Below are 14,440 nucleotides of genomic sequence, written 5' to 3' on the forward strand. Positions count from 1 at the left end.
TTTTAATGCATTCCCATAGGTTATGGTTTGTATGTGGATTTTACTCAACAGGCTATGAAAGGATTTATATTTCTAGACTCAATGGATAGCACACTGGAGAAGGAAATACTAAGCAAACAATGTGGTTAATAACTTCAAGGTAAAAAGAATGAGTGTAAATCAGATTTTTTTTTTTTTTTTTTTTTTTTGGCTAGGCACAGAAGTAAGTCACCTATGTAGATTCAACTTCAATCAAAGTTTAGATAGATGATAATTCTATTCAAAAGAATGAAAACTTTACAAACAGAGGTTAGTAGATTGCATAAGAGTAAAGGTGAAACTTGCTTCAGTGCTCTCGATATATTTTGCAAACACTTTAAAATACATATAATTCTTATTCTTTCTAAAATTTTTCTGCCAGTGAAGCAGTTCCTTTAAATATTTATGTAAGACAGTGATTGGCCACAACATATTTAATAGCAGAATGGGCACAATTATACAGTTATTACTTAAGTACCATTAGTTGTGGTTTTGAAAATTTTGCACAGAAATTAAAATCGTAAAATGTAAAATGATAATGAGTACACTACAAAAAATGCGAATATGTATACTGTACACTGTTTTGAAAATATTATTGCAGAAATGCTCGCAATATATAGATCACATATTTCTGTATTGCCTACATAGCTATAAGAATTATAATTAAAAATTAATATAGACACATCCATGATTACTATTATGTACCCAGTCAGAGCCCACCACATATCAAAAAATGCTCATAACAGACAAATAATTTGGTCCAGAATCATGTGCTTTATTCAGCTGTCCTTTCTTTTTTTTTTTTTAACGACTTTATTTTGCAAAACAAAGATAAATGTAAAGATTTTAAACATTTTTTGCTTAAAATTATACATTTTTGTCAGTACTGTTTTTTCAGACATTAAAATAAATTTTACATAAAACCATGTGAATATGTTTTTTAGTCAGTACTTGATTTTTTTCAAGGGCTTGACAGTATGCATTGAAAACGTACTAGTTGCAATAAGAGTAAAGTACATGCACAACAAAACGCAACATGGGAATAGTCAAAGTCTTCTTGTTTTGTGAATATATGTATATTTTTTGTTTTCTTTATTTCTTGGACTTCATACAGTCTGTGAGTTGTTTCTGGGGGAGTGCAAGCCTCTGGGGTTAGCATCCCACTATCAGTGACTGCATATTATGTCTGTTCTTTTGTGACTGGGTTATCTCACTCAGGATGATCTTCTCTAGATGCAGCCATTTTCTTAAGAATTTGGTTAAGTCATTGTTACTGGTGGCTGAGTAGTATTCCATTGTGTATATGTACCACAATTTTTGTATCCATTCGTCTTCTGAAGGACATCTGGGTTCCTTCCAGCTTCTGGCTATTATGAATAGAGCCGCTATGAACATTGTGGTACATATAACTTTGTTGTGTATTAAAGTGTCTCTGGGGTATATGCCCAGAAGTGGAATAGCTGGGTCTTCAGGTAGTACTATATCCAATTTTCTGAGGTATCGCCAGACAGATTTCCAGAGTGGTTGTATTAGCTTGCAACCCCACCAACAGTGGAGAAGTGTTCCTCTTTCTCCGCAGCCTCGCCAGCATCTGCTGTCATCTGAGTTTTGGATCTTGGCCAATCTGACTGGTGTGAGGTGGAATCTTAGGGTTGTTTTGATTTGCATTTCCCTGATGGCTAAGGATGTCCAGCACTTCCTCAGATGTTTTTCGGCCATTCGGTGTTCCTCAACTGAAAATGATTTGTTTAACTCTGTACCCCATTTTTTAATAGGGTTATTTGATTCTCTGGTGTCTAGCTTTTTGAGTTCCTTGTACACCTTGGATATTAGGCCTCTATCTGATGTGGTGTTGGTAAAGATGTTTTCCCATTCTGTTGGTTGCCGTTTTGTTTTCTTGACAATGTCCTTAGCCTTACAGAAACTTTGCAATCTCATTAAGTCCCATTGTTAATCTTTGACCTTAGAGCTTGAGCCATTGGTGTTTTGTTCAGGAAATTTTCTCCTGTGCCTATGTGTTCTAAGGTTTTCCCTACTTTCTAATCTAATAGTTCCAGTGTATCTGGTTTAATGTGGATATCTTTAATCCACTTACACTTGAGCTTTGTACAAGGAGATAAGAACGGGTCTATTTTCATTCTTTTGCATGTTGAGTGCCAGTTGGACCAGCACCATTTGTTGAATAGGCTGTCCTTTTTCCATTGAATGTTTACTGCTCCTTTGTCAAAAATCAGGTGACCATATACATGAGGGCTCATTTCTGGATCTTCTATTCTATTCCATTGATCCACTTGCCTATTTCTGTACCAGTACCATGCAGTTGTCAGCACAATTGCCTTGTAATATAGCTTGAGGTCAGGGATAGTGATTCCCGCAGATGTTTTTTTGTTGTTGAGGATGGATTTCGCTATTCTAGGTCTTTTGTTATTCCATATGAAATTGCACATTGATCTTTCCAATTCCATGAAGAACTGGGTTGGAATTTTGATGGGAATTGCATTGAATCTGTAGATTGCTTTTGGTAGGATGGCCATTTTTAAGATGTTGATCTTTCCAATCCATGAGCATGGGAGATCTTTCCATTTTCTGAGATCCTCCTCAATTTCTTTCTTTAGAGGTTTGAAGTTCTTGTCATACAGGTCCTTCACTTGCTTAGTTAGAGTCACACCAAGGTATTCCATAGTTTTTGTAACTATTGTGAAGGGTACCTTTTCCCTAATTTCTTTCTCCACATGTTTGTCCTTTGAGTATAGGAAGGCTACTGATTTGTTTGAGTTAATTTTGTATCCGGCCACTTTGCTGAACTTGTTTATCAGGTGTAGGAGTTCTCTGGTGGAATTTTTGAGGTCACTCAAGTACACTATCATGTCATCGGCAAAGAGTGATGTTTTTATCTCTTCCTTTCCGATTTGTATTTCCTTGATCTCCTTTTGCTGTCTAATTGCTCCAGCCAGGACTTCCAGTACTATGTTGAATAGGTAGGGAGAGAGTGGGCAGCCTTGTCAAGTCGCTGATTTTATGGGATTGCTTCAAGTTTCTCGCCATTAAGTTTGATGTTGGCTGTTGGTTTGCTGTATATTGCTTTTATTATGTTTAAATATGGGCCTTGGATTCCTGTTTTTTCCAGGACTTTTAAAATGAAGCGGTGTTGGATTTTGTCGAATGCTTTCTCAGTGTCTAGTGAGATGACCATGTGATTTTGGTCTTTAAGTTTGTTTATATGGTGGATTACATTGATGGATTTCCTTATGTTAAACTATCCCTGCATCCCAGGGATGAAGCCTACTTGGTCATGATGAATGATGGTTTTGATGTGTTCTTGGATTCGGTTTGCAAGGATTTTATTGAGTATTTTTGCATCAATGTTCATAAGTGAGATTGGTCTGAAGTTCTCTTTCCTTGTAGGGTCTTTGTGTGGTTTAGGTACGAGGGTTATTGTAGCCTCAAAAAATGAGTTGGGTAATATTCCATCTGATTCTATCTTTTGGAATAGTTTGGCAAGTATTGGTGTTATATCCCCAATAAATGTCTGATAAAATTCTGCACTGAACCCGTCTGGACCTGGGCTTCTTTTGGTTGGGAGGCTTTTGATGACTTCTTCTATTTCTTTAGGTGTTATAGAGTTATTTAGATGGTTTACTTGGTCCTGGTTAAACTTTGGGACCTTGTATCTGTCTAGAAATTCATCCATTTCCTCCAGATTTTCCAATTTTGTGGAGTATAAGTTTTTGTAGTAGGATCTGATAATTTCTTGAATTTCCTTAGTTTCAGTTGTTATGTCACCACTTTCCTTTCTGATTTTGTTAATTTGGATACTCTCTCTTTGCCCTTTAGGTAGTCTGGCTAGGGGTTTATCAATTGTTGATTTTATCAAAGAACCAACTCTTGGTTTTGTTGATTTTTTCAATGGTTTTTTTTTTTTGTTTCTATTTGGTCTATTTCTGCCCTAATTTTGATTATTTCTTGCCGTCTACTCTTTTTGGGTATATCTGCTTCCTTTTGTTCTAGGGCTTTTAGCTGTGCTGTCAGGTTGCTGATGTGAGCTCTCTCCAGTTTCTTCTTAAAAGCACTTAGGGCAATGAGTTTTCCTCTCAATACTGCTTTCATTGCATCCCATAGGTTTGGGTATGTTGTGTTATCATTTTCGTTGAATTCTAGAATGTCCTTAATTTCTTTCTTTATTTCTTCTTTGACCCTGCTATCCTTTAACAGAGCGTTGTTTAGTTTCCATGTGTATGTGGGCATTTTGTTGTCTTTGTTGTTGTTAAAGACCAGCCGTAGACCATGGTGATCTGAGAGGATGCATGGGAGTATTTCAATCTTCTTATATCGATGAAGGCTCGTTCTGTGTCCAATTATGTGGTCAATTTTCGAGAAGGTGCCATGGGGTGGTGAGAAGAAGGTGTATTCTTTTACTTTAGGATAGTATGTTCTGTATATATCTATTAATTCTAGTTGGTTCAAAGTCTCTGCTAGTTTTGCAGTGTCCTTGTTCAGTTTCTGTTTCCCTGATCTGTCCATTGGTGAGAGTGGGGTGTTAAAGTCTCCCACTATTATTGTGTGGGGTGAAATGTATTTTTTGAGCTTTAGTAGCGTTTCTTTTATGAATGTGGGTGATTTTTTATATGGAGCATATATGTTAAAAATTGAGAGTTCCTCCTGACAGATTTCCCCGGTAATGAGTAAAAAGTGTCCTTCTTTATCTTTTTTGATAACTTTTGGTTGGAAGTTTACTTTATTCGATATTAGAATAGCCACTCCAGCTTGCTTCTTGGAGCTGTTTGCTTGGAAGTTTTTTTCCCACCCTTTTACTCTGAGATAGTGTCTGTCTCTGTCTCTGAGATGAGTTTCCTGTATGCAGCAAAAGGCTGGATTTTGTTTATGTATCCAGTCTGATAGTCTATGTCTCTTTATTGGGGAGTTGAGACCGTTTATGTTAATAGATATCAAGGAATAATTGTTTCTGTTTCCTACCATTTTTGCTTTTTTGGGTTGAGTTGTGTCTGTGTTTTTTTCTTCTTTTAGTTTTCTTGTTTAGGAGTTTTCTTGTTTTTACTAGGCTGCTTTTTCCCTCCTTGTATTGGGTTTTCCACCTATAATTCGTTGTAGTGCTGGGTTTGTGGTCAGATATTGTGTGAATTTTGATTTGTCTTGAAATATCTTTGTCTCTCCATCGATGGTGATTGATAGTTTTGCTGGGTATAGCAGCTTGGGCTGGCACTTGTGCTCTCTTAAGGAGTGCATGATGTCTTTCCAGGCTATTCTAGCTTTCATAGTCTCTGTTGAAAAATCGGGTGTGAGTCTGATTGGTCTGCCTTTATATGTTACCTGACCTTTTTCCCTTACTGCTTTTAGTATTCTTTCTTTGCTTTGGGCACTTGATGTTTTTACTATTATGTGTCGGGAGGTATTTCTTTTCTGGTCCAACCTATTTGGAGTTCTGAAGGCTTCTTTTATGCTCGTGGTCATCTCATTCTTGAGGGTAGGGAAGTTTTCTTCTATGATTTTGTTGAAGATATTTACTGTGCCTCTTAGTTGATACTCTTCTCCCTCTTCTATTCCTATTATCCTTAGGTTCGGTCTTCTCATTGTGTCTTGTATTTCCTGGACATTTTGGGTTAGGAGCTTTTTGTTTTTAGCATCTTCTCTGGCTGTTTTGTCTATGTTTTCAATGTTGTCTTCTGCCCCTGAGATTCTCTCCACGATCTTTTGTAATCTGTTGGAAATGCTTGCTTCTGTGACTCCTGATTTCTTTTTTTGGTGTTCTGACTCTAGGGTTATCTCTTTTAGCGCTTTCTTTATTGTGTCAATTTCTGTTTTAATTTCCCTCTTCCATTCCTTTATTTCTTTGGTTCTGTTTTCGTCTTGTTCTTTGAGTTCTTTGAGTGTTTTTCTCGTTTCTTCTTTAAAAGCTTCTGAATCTTTTTGCTTTTCCTCCCTTTCTTGTTTAAGTAACTCTATCAGCGTCTTGAGGCATGATTTCAGGTCTGTGTCTTCTTTCTCTGGAGTGTTTGGAATTCCGATGTTTGCTACTATCGGAGAGCTGGGTTCTGGTGTTGCTAGATTGTCTTGGTTTCCTTGGGATATACTCTTTCTCTTTCCTCTTGCCATTTTGTTGTCAGTGATATGTTCTTGCCTTTCCCTTGTATCTGGTCTGTGTCCCTGGTACACTTTCCGCGTGCACTCCGCAGAGATCTCTCTATTCCCCGGCAGCCCAGGTTCCGGGTGGCAGCTGGGCCAGGCTCCGCTCTGCGTACTGAAGTTGCGTCCGGTTGGGAACAGACGTTCCTAAGATCTGTTCCTGGTCCCAGATGCTCAGCCTCTCCGAGCCACCTTTCCGGCTGGCAGGTAGGCCAGGCTCTGCTCTGTGTCCTGAAGTCGTCTCAGGGTGGGAACAGAAGTTCCTAAGATCTGTTCCCGGTCACTGGGTCGGGGAGGAAAGGGCAGGTCAGGGCAGGGGGTGCCCTTTCCGTGTGCACTCCGCAGAGATCCCTCTGCTATCCCGCAGCCTAGGTCTTCCACTCACCAGTTGCTCAGCCTGTTCGAGCCGCCTTTCCGGCTGGCTGTTGGGCCAGGCTCTGCTCTGTGTCCTGAAGTCGTCTCAGGGTGGGAACAGAAGTTCCTAAGATCTGTTCCCAGTCACTGGATCGGGGAGGACAGGGCAGGTCAGGGCAGGGGGTGCCCTTTCTGTGTGCACTCCGCAGAGATCCCTCTGCTCCCCAGCAGCCTAGGTCTCCCATTCACCAGTTGCTCAGCCTGTACGAGCCGCCTTTCCGGCTGGCAGTTGGGCCAGGCTCCGCTCTGCGTCCTGAAGTCGTCTCCGGGTGGGAACAGAAGTTCCTAAGATCTGTTCCAGGTCGCAGTTTCTCAGCCTGTACGAGCCGCCTTTCCGGCTGGCAGTTGGGCCAGGCTCCGCTCTGCGTCTTCAGCTGTCCTTTCATAGTAGTATTTTCCTTATAAAATTCTTTCAGATTTTTATTTTTTTTTTGAGAAATATCTTGTGTATTCCAACTGGCAATACACTCTCTAAGTGGTGAAGAATGACTGAGTAGACAAGAATGATCTTGACTTTCTAATCTTTCTGCATCCACAGTCTGAACATCATAATTACACAGCTATGCCACCAGACTCTGCTTATTCAGTCACTGCTGAAGTTGAAGCTAAGATTTTGTGCATTCTAGATAAATATTCACATAATATAGCCTACATGCAGAAATTGTACCTTTTCTTTCATGACCATGAGTCTCTTGAGGATTACAGACAGTCTATTTATTTATAAATGTCTTCAGCAACTCAAAATGAAACATTTTAGAATATTTTGCCTGATGTTCCTCAATGGTTAGTGAAGGTAGTTGTTACTCTCTCTGCTCTGTTGCTTACATTCCACTAGGTACCACATAGTTTGAAAAAAATAGTTTCATGCTGTTTTGAACCATAGCAAATTAATGCTTGTAATCGATAACCACCCCTTCTACTTTTCTCCTCAAATTTCACACTCCATTTACTACCTCTTGAAATTCATGGCCTCTTTTGCTTTATTTTTTATTGTTATGTGTGTATAAATGCATAGATGTGTTAAAATGATCTGGTGGGTCTTTGATTGTTGTTTACATGTGTTTGAGCATGTAGAAATGGGTAACCAATGAGAAACTTCATCCTTGTGGACTACTAATTGTTTCTATCTTAGAGATCCTTAGCTTCCTAGAGTCCTTCCTTTGTGTTGGAGTGGGATTCCCATAAGACTCCCCTCAGCTTCCAGGGATAAAACCACAAACCAAACAGTATACATGGTGGGACCCATAGCTCCAGCTCCATATACAGCAGAGGATGGACTTATCTGGCATCAATGAGAGGAGAGGTCCTTGGTCCTGTGAAGACTCAATGACCCAGAGTAAGGGAATGCCAGAATGGGGAGGCAGGATTTGCTGGGTGTGTGGGTAGGTGAGCACCCTCATGGAAGTAGGGGTTAGAGAAGGGAATAGAGGGTTTGTTGAGGGGAAACTGGGAAAGGGAATAGCATTTGAAATGTTAAAAAATATTCAATAAACCTTGGGAAATTGGATGTTGGGAGGACCCTCCATAATGTACCAGAGACCTGGGATGTAAAGCACCTAGCGAGGGGGAACTTGTAAAGCCCACCTCCAGCAGAAAGATTGGGCATCAAGTAATGTGGTTGCTATCCCACAGTCAAAACTCTGCCCCATAATTGTTCCTGTCTGCAAAATCTGCAGGGATTGAAATGGAGAAGAGCCTAAGGAAAAGGACAGGCCAAAAAGAGGATCCAGCTCAAGGCGAGGCCCCAAGGCCTGACAACATCACTACTACTATGGAGCACTCACCAAGAGGGATCTTTCATGACTGCCCTCTGAAAGATCCAACAAGCAGCTGAAAGAGTCAGATGCAAATATTTGTGTCCACCCAACCAACAGAAGCTGCTGATCCAATGTTGCATTATGAAAAAGCTGCAGGAAGAGGAGGAAGAGGGTGACCCTGTAAGAGGACCAGCAGTTTCAATTAACCAGGACTTCCAAGATCTCTCAGACACTGGATCATCAGCCAAATAACATACACCAGCTGATATGAGTTCCCCCAATACACATATAAAGAATAGGACTCTCAGGTCTGGCTTAAGTCAGAGAACATGCACCTAACCCTCAAGGGACTGGAGGCCTCAAGGAGTTTAGAAGTCTATGGAGGGTGGGTAGAGTGGGAACATTCTTGTGGAGTGGGAGTTGGGGGAGTATGATATGTGGAACAGTAGAAGGGGAATAAAATTTAAGTATAAAAATAAAATTAAAAAGATGAAAAGAAAAATAGTTTCCCATTCCACAATTGCTTGTCTATTGCTGTTGTCATCTTTTAGGTCTTGTTTAAGCAAATGTATTAGTGATGAATCAGGGTAAAGTTTACCTGTCGCTACACAGAAGACTTCATGGTACTCTGGCCCTTACAAACTTTTCCCCCTTCTCTGAAATGTTTCCTAAGCCTAGGTGTAGGAGTTATAGTGTAGATGTATACATTATAGCTGGAAACTCTGTGAGCATTTATTTCTGCATTTTGACCAGCTGTGATTTCCTATAATTGTTTAGTCTGAAACAAATCCAATAATCTTTGATGAAGATTATAAATTTATACTTATGTGAGGGTAAAAGGATAAGTATTTACAATAAATATAGGATATATGTTGTTTTGATAAAGGGGTTCTAATAAAAGATCCTTAATTTACCTCACTATCCCTAGGTAGTTGATTAGGTAAGTTTTTGGGACCAAGCATGATTTCTTGGCTTTTAAGCAGATGTTAAATTCAATGAGGGAGTTATTAATTGCTGACAAGACAGAAGTACCACTATCACATGATTTGAGGTAATTTTGAATGCTAGTGTCACTATAATTCATAGAAATCACAGCTGGGTATAATTATTGGTCTTTTCTTTCTCTTGGCAGTTGTCATTGACCTTACAGTGCTATGAAAGCCAGTCCCTAGAGAGAAGACAGGCCAAACTAAGTGTCCAATATCAAAGCAATAAATAACAAACCACACACACACACACACACACACACACACACACACAGACACACACACACACACACACACATACACACACACACACACACACACACACACACACATACACACACACTTCAGGTGCAGTTGGAAATACAAATGAATTAATCCAATCCCAGAAAGAAAATACTTTATTTTTCTGTCATGTGGCTCCTAGATTTAATATATTTTAGATTGTATGTATAATGTTGATGTTTATATTATGGAACTAAGATGTATTAGAGTAAGTATAGATTATTTCAGTAGGTAGGGGAGTATGAGAAATAAACATGAGGTGTGAAAAGTAGCAGGGAATCTGCCATCATATGGACATGGAAAGAAGGCAGCGAAGGCTAGATGGTAGAGAGGAGACAGGGAAAAAGGGAGGAAGAAAATAAAGAAGGAAAATTTGGTTGGAAATAATGTTCTGAAACCTAAGTCTTTGTAAGCAAATAAAAATAATAAAATTGTTTTAAAAGACTATTGAGTAGTATACTGAATAGATAGGGAGGGAGTAGGCATCCTGTCTACTCCCTAATTTGAGTAGGATTGCTTCAAATTTCTCTCCCTTTAGTTTCTTGGAATTGATAAATGAAGCCACTAAATAAATATAAAATTTCTACATGTTTTCTATATATTAATATAAACAGTGAACTTCATGAAGAAATCCTAAAAGCAATCTCATTTACAGAATACACATATACAGGTACACATGCATGTATACACACACACACACACACACACAAACACACACACACACAAAGTGAACTAAAGCACAAAAATGCAAGGCTTCAAATATTAAAAGTTATAAAAAGAAATAGTTATAGAAATTAAAGACACTAAAAGATGGCAAAATTAACTCAAACAAATCAATAGCCTTCCTATACTCAAAGGACAAACATGTGGAGAAAGAAATTAGAGAAAAGGTACCCTTCACAATCGTCACAAAAACTATGAAATACCTTGGTGTGACTCTAACTAAGCAAGTGAAGGACCTGTATGACAAGAACTTCAAACCTCTAAAGAAGGAAATTGAGGATGATCTCGGAAAATGGAAAGATCTCCCATGCTCATGGATTGGAAAGATCAACATTTTTAAAATGGCCATCCTACCAAAAGCAATCTACAGATTCAATGCAATCCCCATCAAAATTCCAACACAGTTCTTTATTGAGTTGGAAAGATCAATGTGCAATTTTATATGGAACAACAAAAGACCTAGAATAGCAAAATCCATCCTCAACAACAAGAAAACATCTGCGGGAATCACTATCCCTGACCTCAAGCTGTATTACAAGGCAATTGTGCTGAAAACTACATGGTACTGGTACAGAAATAGGCATGTGGATCAATGGAATAGAATAGAAGATCCAGAAATGAGCCCTCACATATATGGTCACCTGATTTTTGACAAAGGAGCAGTAAACATTCAATGGAAAAAGGACAGCCTATTCAACAAATGGTGCTGGTCCAACTGGCACTCAGCATGCAAAAGAATAAAAATAGACCCTTTCTTATCTCCTTGAACAATGCTCAAGTGTAAGTGGATCAAAGATCTCCACATTAATTCAGATACACTGAAACTATTAGATGAGAAAGTAGGGAAAACCTTGGAACACATAGGTACAGGACAATATTTTCTGAACAAAACACCAATAGCTCAAGCTCTAAGGTCAAAGATTAACAAATGGGACTTAATGAGATTGCAAAGTTTCTGTAAGGCTAAGGACATTGTCAAGAAAACAAAACGGCAGCCAACAGAATGGGAAAAGATCTTTACCAACACCACATCAGATAAAGACCTAATATCCAAGGTATACAAAGAACTCAAAAAGCTAGACACCAGAGAATCAAACAACCCTATTAAAAATGGGGTACAGAGCTAAACAAAATGTTCTCAGTTGAGGAATATCGAATGGCTGAGAAACATCTAAGGAAGTGCTCCACATCCTTAGTCATCAGGGAAATGCAAATCAAAACAACCCTGAGATTCCACCTCACACCAGTCAGATTGGCCAAGATCCAAAACTCAGATGACAACAGATGCTGGCGAGGTTGCAGAGAAATATGAACACTTCTCCACTGTTGGTGGGGTTGTAAACTAATATAACCACTCTGGAAATCAGTCTGGTGATACCTCAGAAAATTGGACATAGTACTACCTGAAGACCCAGCTATTCCACTTCTGGGCATATACCCCAGAGACACTTTAATACACAAGAAAGATATATGCACCACAATGTTCATAGCAGCCCTATTTTTTTAAAACGACTTTATTTTACAAAACAAAGATAAATGTACTGATTTTAAACATTTTTTGCTTAAAATTATACATTTTTGTCAGTACTGTTTTTTCAGACATTAAAATAATTTTTACATAATACCATGTGAATATATTTTTTTAGTCAGTACTTGATTTTTTTCAAGGGCTTGACAGTATGCATTGAAAACCTAATAGTTACAATAAGCGTAAAGTACATGCAAAACAAAACGCAACATGGAAATAGTCAAAGTCTTCTTGTTTTGTGAATATATGTATAGTTTTTGTTTTCTTTATTTCTTGGACTTCATACAGTCTGTGAGTTGTTTCTGGGGGAGTGCAAGCCTCTGGGGTTAGCATCCCACAATCAGTGACTGTATATTATGTCTGTTCTTTTGTGACTGGGTTATCTCACTCAGGATGATATTCTCTAGATGCAGCCATTTTCTTAAGAATTTGGTTAAGTCATTGTTTCTGGTGGCTGAGTAGTATTCCATTGTGTACATGTACCACAATTTTTGTATCCATTCATCTTCTGAAGGACATCTGGGTTCCTTCCAGCTTCTGGCTATTATAAATAGAGCTGCTATGAACATTGTGGTGCATATATCTTTGTTGTGTATTAAAGTGTCTCTGGGGTATATGCCCAGAAGTGGAATAGCTGGGTCTTCAGGTAGTACTATATCCAATTTTCTGAGGTATCACCAGACAGATTTCCAGAGTGGTTGTATTAGCTTGCAACCCCACCAACAGTATAGAAGTGTTCCTCTTTCTCCGCAGCCTCGCCAGCATCTGCTGTCATCTGAGTTTTGGATCTTGGCCAATCTGACTGGTGTGAGGTGGAATCTCAGGGTTGTTTTGATTTGCATTTCCCTGATGGCTAAGGATGTCAAGCACTTCCTCAGATGTTTCTTGGCCATTCTTGGTTCCTCAACTGAAAACGTTTTGTTTAGCTCTGTACCCCTTTTTTTTAATAGGGTTATTTGATTCTCTGGTGTCTAGCTTTCTGAGTTCCTTGTATACCTTGGATATTAGGCCTCTATCTGATGTGGTGTTGGTAAAGATCTTTTCCCATTCTGTTGGTTGCCGTTTTGTTTTCTTGACTATGTCTTTAGCCTTACAGAAACTTTGCAATCTCATTAAGTCCCATTTGTTAATCTTTGACCTTAGAGCTTGAGCCATTGGTGTTTTGTTCAGGAAACTTTCCCCTGTACCTATGTGTTCTAAGGTTTTCCCTACTTTCTCATCTAATAGTTTCAGTGTATCTGGTTTAATGTGGAGATCTTTGATCCACTTACACTTGAGCTTTGTACAAGGAGATAAGAACGGGTCTATTTTTATTCTTTTGCATGCTGAGTGCCAGTTGGACCAGCACCATTTGTGGAATATTCTGTCCTTTTTCCATTGAATGTTTAATGCTCCTTTGTCAAAAATCAGGTGACCATATACATGAGGGCTCATTTCTGGATCTTCTATTCTATTTCATTGATCCACATGCCTATTTCTGTACCAGTACCATGCAGTTTTCAGCACAATTGCCTTGGAATATAGCTTGAGGTCAGGGATAGTGATTCCCGCAGATTTTTTTTGTTGTTGAGGATGGATTTCGCTATTCTAGGTCTTTTGTTATTCCATATGAAATTTCACTTTGATCTTTCCAACTCAATAAAGAACTGTGTTGGAATTTTGATGGGGATTGCATTGAATCTGTAGATTAGCAGCCCTATTTTTAATAGCCACAAACTGGAAAGGACCCAGATGTCCTTCAGGAGGTGAATGGATACAAAAATTGTGGTCATTTACACAATGGAATACTACTCAGCCACCAGAAACAATGACTTATCAAAATTCTTAAGAAATGGCTGCATCTAGAGATTATTATCCTGAGTGAGATAACCAAGTCACAAAAGAACAGACATAATATGCAGTCACTGATAGTGGGATGCTAACCCCAGAGGCTGGCACTGCCTCCAAAACAACTCACAGACTCTATCAAGTCCAAGAAAAAATGAAAACAAAACAAACAAAAAAAAAAGTCATGCTCAATCCTTACCCACCAAGAACACATTGATAATTTCCGGGTTACACCCTGTACGACATGTACTGTTTGCTCAATGTAAAAAAAAAAAATCTTTAAACACCAAGAAAACTTTGACTATTTCCAGGTTGCATCTTGTTTTACATGTACTTTATGGTCATTGTAACCAGTGGGATCTTGATCACACTATCAAACCTTAAAAACAAAAAAACAAACAAACAAACAAAAAAAAAAAAACAAGTACTGACAAAAATGTATTGTATACATTTATGCAAAAAATGCTTAAAATCTGTACATTTATGTTTGTTTTTTAAAATAAATTTGTTAAAAAAAAAGTACATAAAACACCCCAGATACATTTGCAAGCACTGAAGAGCCTGCTTTGTGTTAGCAGATCCTCCCTATACCCCAGCTAATAACAATATAACCCATATCTCCAGTTTCTGAAGATTCCCTGATCTTGCCTCTTCCTTACCATCAAACTAATGTCTGGAATCATTCAGATTGAAACAGGTACAGAAGAAACTGAAAAGTTACCATTCATGTGTAGAAGAATATATACAGCTTTTGTCTTTTATAT

The sequence above is a fragment of the Micromys minutus genome (assembly GCF_963924665.1).
Source record: "Micromys minutus genome assembly, chromosome: 22".
Taxonomy (NCBI): Eukaryota; Metazoa; Chordata; class Mammalia; order Rodentia; family Muridae; genus Micromys; species Micromys minutus.